The sequence below is a fragment of the Carlito syrichta genome, unplaced genomic scaffold (genome assembly GCF_000164805.1).
Source record: "Carlito syrichta isolate Samal-C Ts95f unplaced genomic scaffold, Tarsius_syrichta-2.0.1 Scaffold308284, whole genome shotgun sequence".
NCBI classification, from domain to species: Eukaryota; Metazoa; Chordata; class Mammalia; order Primates; family Tarsiidae; genus Carlito; species Carlito syrichta.
Window position 1 is genome coordinate 98909 of NW_007252380.1, and position 8238 is coordinate 107146.

General features: G+C 36.9%; 1 pseudogene; it reads left to right on the forward strand.

The window, feature by feature from the left end:
- Positions 1-257: 257 nt before the first annotated feature.
- Positions 258-1489, forward strand: LOC103267821 (annotated as a pseudogene).
- Positions 1490-8238: the final 6749 nt, after the last annotated feature.

Below are 8238 nucleotides of genomic sequence, written 5' to 3' on the forward strand. Positions count from 1 at the left end.
GAATAACAGAGAGGACACAGTTCAAAGACGAGTTGGCAGAAACCAGGAGTTGGTTAGGACGGAGCACATGAACCTACAGTGCTGTGGAGCAGATACGTTTATTGATAAACTCTCTTTTACATGCAATTTAGTGTTGAGCCTAAAAACGTTGATTTCTGGGCAACCCCTTCAGGTCCCCGCCCACTGTGGGAGCTTTTTTGTCCTCTCAATAAATCCTGCTTTCCTATTTAAAAAAGAAAAAGAAAAATAGAGGAAAAATGTGCCTGAGTCTTCTGGGAGCCCCACCAATAGCCTCCTTGCTGTCCTATGAAAGCCTGGTCCACGTGGTGGCTGGAGCTGTGGGAAGCATGACAGCAATAACAGTGTTTTTTTCCCCAAAGCTAGACTTCGACTTCAGGTTGACGAGAAAAGAAAGTCCAAAACTACACACATGGTGCTCCTGGAGATCATTAAAGAAGAAGGCCTTCTGGCACCATATCGAGGGTGGTTTCCAGTTATTTCCAGTCTCTGCTGCTCCAATTTTGTCTATTTCTACACTTTGAATAGCCTCAAAACAGTCTGACTCAAAGGTCAATGTTCTACTACTGGAAAAGATCTGGTAGTTGAATTTGTTGCACGAGTCGTGAGTGTGTTGCTAACAACTCTACGTGAGTGGTAAACACCAGAGTGAAGCGCAAGGGGCAGAGTTTAAGAATGAAGATATTGTACCATCCAACTACAAAGATACTATTGATGCTTTTCACCAGATCATTTTATGGAATGTCACATTTCCCTTGTTGCTATTAGTCTTCAGTTCTGCTATCCAGTTCATGTTCTACAAAGGTTTAAAATGGCAGCTTTTTTTTTTTGAGTTGGAGTCCCACTCTGTCGCCCGGAGTGGAGTGCAGTGGCCGCTCCCGGCCACCGCAGCCTCGACCTGCTGGGCTCCAGCGATCCTTCTGCCTCAGCTTTCCAGCCGGAAATTACAGGCATGCGCTACCACGCCCGGCTGATTTTTTGATTTTATTGTAGAGATGAGGTCTCGCTGCCCAGGCGGGTCTCGAACCCGCGGGCTCAGGCAATCCACTCACCTCAGCCTCCCAAAGGCATGGGATTACAGGCTGAGCCACCGAACCCGGCTTTAAAATGGCAGCTTTTAAAGAAACAGATGAAGCCTTTTTCTTTGGATGTATTCAACATTGGTGCAGCAGCCAAAGCAATTACCACCACTGTCACCTATCCCATGCAGACGGTACAGTCAATTCTGAGGTTTGGACATCATAGACTAACCCCTCCCCCCCCAAAAAAAATTACATTGTGATGTCTTCGGAATGTTCTCTATCTTCTTCACCAAGGAGTAAGGCGTTTTGGAATAATGGGACTCTACAAAGGCCTTGTAGCCAAACTGCTGCAGATAGTCCTCACTGTTGCTCTTATATTCCTTATTTATGAGAAACTGACAGCTGCCACTTTCACAGTCATGGGGCTGAAGAATGTGCTCAAGCCCTGAGACGCTTTCATGTGAAAAGTACGGAAGATTCTCAAGATGGGGGTTTCCTTTTGAGTGAAGAGAAGTGATTCTCCCTTTACTCTGGCCCCTGCCACCACAAATTTAACCCTCATTGACTTGAAAAGCATCCAAGTATAAACAGGAAGTATAGTGACCTAGACTTGTTGCCACCTTAATTTTTATGATGGCTGGTTGGATTTTGGGGTGGAAGTTGGACTAAAATGAAAAGTAAAACATTATTAAAAACCTAAAAAGGTTTGTGGGGATTTATTGGTTTTTTTTTTTTTTTTTTAAAAGGGGAATGAACTATTGCTCTCATGTACAAACTTTTGTTTTTTAAATTTTCAACTTTTTTTTTCTGACTCTCTCCCAAGTTCTAGGACAAATTTAATAACATATAATTTTCCTCAGATACTTTTGTATGTCTTAACTTTGGTATTTTCCTCACTAAAAATAATATTATGACTGTGCCACAGGCATGACTTTATTTTGGTTGGGTTTTTCTCCTGCTTAAGAAGAAGGGTGTTTTTTTTAGAACATAAGCTATTTATTTTTTGGTGGGGGGATGAAAATTATTAATTCCAAGTGATTCTCTTGTAAACTGTAAATGTCACATATTCATTGGTGTTTGACATAATTTTTAAAATATTTATTTTGAATCAACTCTTTCATCACAAAAGGCTTGAGGTTTTATGTCCATCCATACAAGTTCCAATCAATCAAACTCCAATAAATTGTCAGCACAACAGAAAAATAACCTTTTCATTTATGATTTAAAAAAAACCTTAGAAGAAGAATTACACAGAACTTATAAGATTACAAAATTCTATATACCTTTCACATAAATTTACCCCTAATATTCTGCCATTTGTTTTCTATCTATCTATCTATTTATCCATCCATCCATCTATCCTCTATATATCAATGTCCTCGTATGTGACTGTCATCAACAGTGGAGTGGTTTCCTTGTTTGGAGAACAAAATGACACCTCTGAACCAGCGTGAGAACATATGTACCTTACAGAGAGAGGTTCTCACAGACAGTCCTAGAGATTAGTTTATTATGAGAGAGTTTCTATTTTATCTAGTTCAAAATGTTGCCATCATTAGAAGTCTCTTGTAATTATTTTTATTTTCATTCAGAATAATAAGTAAATAATTGATACTAGAATAAAATCTAACACCATCACTAAAATTATAAAACAAGTTCAAAGGAAACCCTAAGTTTGTTGACTGTTTGTACAGCACATTTATCTCATCAAGACAAGGGTTTCTTTGGGGTTATAGAATCATTAAGACCAAACTAGCATGATAGGATGATATTGAAAACAATGCTGCCAATAGTAGTAGCAAATACAATAGTTACATGAACTTATATCCATCAGGTCATGTTTTTAGCATTGTGAGATGGAATTTCCATAAAGCATCTATGAGGTCAAACCGCCAGGATGCAAAGAGTCAACCTCATGCTGAATGACAACAAAGCCAGCGCTTTTTTTTTTTTTTTTTTGAGTTGTAGTCTCACTCTGTCTCCCAGTCTGAAGTGCAGTGGCACATTCACAGCCACCCCTTGTTGACCTGCTGGGCTCCAGCGATCCTTCCGCCTCAGCATTCCAAGTAACTGGAAAAAGGTGCATGTTACCACGCCCAGCTCATTTTTTAATTATTGTAAAGACAAGGTCTTGCCAAGTTGCCCAGGCTGGTCTCGAACCCACAGGCTCAGGCAATCCACAGAGCAGGCACTTTTAAGCACGATTACATTTAATCATTCAATAAATATGTCTTGGCCTCTGACCATGTGTTGGACACAGACAAGAGATGATGTGATCAGCAAAGCAGCCATGGTTCCTGTATATATCATCTCTCCTCTGTGTCCAACACATGGTCAGAGTCCAAGATATTTGGTTGTCGCTTTTTTTTTTTTGTCCCGGGTCTCAGTCCTTGCAGGAGAGGGAGGCTCAGAAGGGGAGTTTTCAGGACACCCCCAGGTTCCTGTAATATTTTACAGGAAAACAGACATTCAGACATCAATTAATTGTAATACCAACAAATGTAATATTTCAATTTCTGATACACATAAAGGAATGGTACAGAGTGGCATGAGTAAATACAGAAAAAAATGTAGATTAGTTTTTCAGAAATACCTACCTGAGGAAACTAGGGTTAAGATTAATTTTGAATAAGTATACTGGGAGGACCCAAGAAGCCCTCGAAATTTATTTATTTAAAAATGGTATATTTTATTTATTTATTGCATTTCTATTTTATTAAACATTGCATTTCTGTCTTGCTTCTTTTCCCTCTGTGTAATATCTTTGCACACATTTGCTCCCACCCTTCTGCTTTCTGTCTTGAATGAAAATAGCTTGAGGCTCTCACCAAATGCAGCAACCCAATCTTAGACTTTCCAGCTACCAGAATCATGAGCCAAAAAACAAACAAACAAACAACAACAAAAACTCAACCTCTGGTATTGTTATAGCAAAAAAAAAAAAAAAAGAAAAGAAAAGAAAATACGAACATGGTGGCAAAATCCATATAAACCAGCATATCCAAGAAAGCTCCAAAAGCTAATTCCCGGAAAGAGAACAGAGACCCATGCCAGATGTTCTTGAATTGATCTAGATATCTTACATATCTGTGTGTCCAAACACAAACCCTTAGAGACTGGGTCCCTTTCATAATATTGGCACTGAGATAAGCACTGGAGGATGAACTAAAAATGATGTGCTGCTAAAACCAGAAATGGTCTCAGAAATATTAAAAAATTGAAAGTGGTTAATATACTTCCTAGACAAACGCAAATGTTATATCCATACTAAATGCCGTTCAAGAATATACACACATATACCCTCCAAAAATAAAAGGTTATTTGAGAAAAGAATGTTAAGAATAGATATACATAATGGCATCATTGTGTCATAATAAAAACTGAAAAAAACCCCAAATGACAAGAAACATTTGAAAGATTTTAATTACATGAGTCATTAAAACAAAAATGTACTACCACTACACATCTGCCAAATAAAGAACAGGCAGACGATTTCTCACAAGTGCAATATTGAGTAAAAGACACCAGGTATTAAAAAGTACCTGCTTTATGATTTCATTTGTATAAGGGGCCAAAGTAGCACACTGGTTATTTTTGATAGAGCAGGGTAGACCTGGCAGAGACTGATGAGGGATATGGTGAGGGCTCTGGGAATTCCGTATGTTCTTCTGATTATTCACTTGAGTGTTAGCAGTGTGGTTATGCTTATTTTGTGAAAATTCATAAAGTTTGTTTTTATAAAATGTATACTTTTCTCTACATATATTTATGCTTCAAAGAAGTTTACTTAAAACTAACATAGGAATAAATCTAACAAAATCTTCAAGTACTATACATGGAAAACTATGTAATATTACCAAGAGAGTTAAAACGTGTTAATAAATGGAAAGACACATCTAGATCATGGATTGGAAGGCCCATTATTTTTAAAATGTCATTTCTCCTCCTATGTACCTATAGATTCAGTACAACCTTAAACAAAATCCCGATGTATATTTTTGGGGAAATTGGTAAGGGTAGAAAAACTGATGATTTGGGGAATTCCAAAAGTCTGTGCCCAGCTGGTTACTGAAGGGGTTATGGACAGGTCTGCTTACCTGCTTCTTCACAACTATCCTAGAATAATGGTGTTAGTTCTACTTCCACCTTCAAAATTTCCAATGAGTTCCTCCCTTTAGCAAACTCTTACTTCAGTAGATAGGCATTCAACAAACTGTGCTTCTCAGACTTACATTGATGATGCCAAGATAATAGACCCTGTGGCACAGCTGGCTCTAATGGCGTCTAAATTAGGTTTAAGGACAAAATTTAGGATAAATGTCACATTCATTATAGCAAATTGTAGGTTCGAACCTAGTTAAAAAATTTTAAGGATGTACTACTTCTCAAACAAAAGGATAATTTTATTCTCTTTTTTAATTATCCTACATCTCCTAGTCCTTCGATATCAAGTATATCCAGTTTTCTTGGGATGAGAAACATACCACACCCAGATTTCCTTGGTATGAAACTGCACTGTGGAGTCCATATTGAAGCCTCAAGGGGTAGTTGTACTGTGAGTGGCAGCTGTAAGAACAAGGAATGCTAGAAAACAGAGAAGATCTTGGTAATTGAGAAACCTTATGTTAAGATAAAGAAAGGCTAAGAGATAGTAACATTCAACTAGTCTTGGCATTTAATTATCATCAGAGTGCTTTCAAAATGCCAAACAACTCTGGTTAGAACATTTTGGATGGGTGGAACTTAATATTACAACTATGAATGCCATAATAGAGAATGAGGCTAAAGACGAGGGGAGCCTGGATCCCCAAGGAACTGCATGTAGCGGAGGGCCTCATCCCTGCCAATTTGTGCATGAGTAGTTAATAAATCAACCTCTCTTACGTTAAGCAACTGAGATTTGGGGCTTACTTATTATAGCCTCTATGCTACCCTGATTTATACACTGATATATAGAATATTGTTGATTTTGTAACAAAATTTTTTAACTGGTCGTTTTGATATTTTTTTCTTGTTAGTTCTGATAACCTTCAGTACAAGTACTTGGGTTTTCAACATGAATGATTGTATTTCTTCTTTCCAAATATTCTTTTCCTTAAAGAAGAGTCTCTAAACTATGAAATCTTTAGAAAAATTTGCATCCATATTGGTCAAATTGAATTTGAAAGTGCGAAAGTGCTATTAGTTTATTTTGAAATAGGTCCACTGATAATAAATTGTCTGTATTTAATGAAATAAAATGATTTCTTTTTTATGTGTATACATGTTTTCTATATCAGATTGCTGAAAAGTTGTTTCAAAGGCATTTAAGTCTTTTTTGTTAACTCTAGGTATAAGAAAGCTGGATTTTTTTCTGTTTCCATTTATCTGAACTGTCTAATGCTAGTTAATTTTTTTAAAGTGGTTAATAATTAATCATTTGTTCTTCTATTTGTATTAAAGTTATTTAAATCACTTTGAGAAGCCAAGATGGGAGAATTGTTTGAGACCAAGAGTTGAAAACCAGGTCAGGCAACACAGAAAAATCTTGTCTCTACACAAATAAATAAAAAAATATAGAATAAGGTCAGAAAGACATATACAAAAATATTATGCTGTCTCTAATCCTACTCTCTGGATGGTGGGATTATATGTGACTCATTTATTTTTATATGCTCTCTAATTATTTTAACAATGAGTTTGTGTTCATTTTATAATTAAAAATATCAATAATGATAATGAAGATATTTAAATGCAGCTTATTTCAAAAAAACCTACTGAAATATTTAATTTCTCAGATATAACAACTCAGTTATTTAATTAGTGGATATATATTTATTAAAAAGTGACTACTTATATACAACTGTGGTTATTATTTCTTTTTTTTTTTAATTGCTGTCTCACTCTGTCATCCAGGCTGGAGTGTAGTGGCACGCTCATGGCCACCACAGCCTCGACCTCCTGGGCTCAGGTGATTTTTCTGCCTCAGCCTTCCAAGTAGCTGGAAGCATGTGCTACCACTCAAGGCTTATTTTTGATTTATTGTAGAGACAAGGTCTCACCAAGTTGCACAGGCTGGTCTTGAACCCCTGAGCTAGGCAATCCTCTTACCTCAGCCTCCCAAAGTGCTGAGATTACATGCTTGAGCCACCATGCCTGGCCTGTGGTTATTATTTAAAGATCAGTTATTTCAAGGTAGGGCAAGCTAAAATAGCCACTGGAGTGGGACAAAAAGAAAAGAACTGGTATGACTAGAAGAGAAGATATGGTTTTGCTTGGTGAACAAGTCAAGGGATTATGTCAGTAGACATCTGTAATACATGCAAGCAAGTGACCAGTTAAAAATAGTAGACTATTCCTTCAGACTGACAAAGAATCAAGGCAAACCTTCGGCATTAAGAAGTTCTTGGTATAGCAATCAGGGCATTGAGTTCAGAGAAGAATTCATGATCGAGGCTCCAGTTCCTGAGAGGTGGGCTAGCATGAACAAAGCCAAGGTACACTTCAAAGAAGCAGTGAGATGCTGAACCACTACCAGTAATATGGATTCATAAAAGAAGGACCCAGAAGCCCAGTCATAGACATGGCTACTTAGTGGATATAGAAATTCATGAGTGAGGTAGGAGTCAACTTTTTGATTTGGCAAAACATAGTGTGCTGCTCTTCAAGGCTTAACTATGTTCTACAACAAGTCACAAGGTACTCTGAGAATGAATGGTGGACCTGAGAATGAGAGGAGGACTGACAGACCCAGCTAGAGGAAATTCTGGTTGTAAAAGGCGACATGGTGAATCCATAGAGCAGGGCTTCTCAGTCAGACCACATGACCCAATATCCTCTTTTGCAGACAGGGAAACTTGACACTAAATAGACCTTTTCTAATAAAAAAATATTTTTATCATTTGTAATGTATTTCCAAATACATTATCAAGAATTACTTAGATTTTACTACATTTGTTTTTCCACTAATGCCAATCACATGTTTAAAATTTCTCTACCAAAAAATTTATGTATCCTAAACTTTCTGGGTTATTCATTACTTGAAAAAGTCTTTGTTTTGCACATATACATGAATTATATTTTTTCAGTATATAGGATTCTATATTACTATATTGTGTTTTCTATAGGATTATGAATGAAAGGTTTGATACCCCTTCCTTACTTTACAGGTAAACAGTAGTAGTAGAAAAAGAACTTTTATTTTATTTGTCTTTGGAAA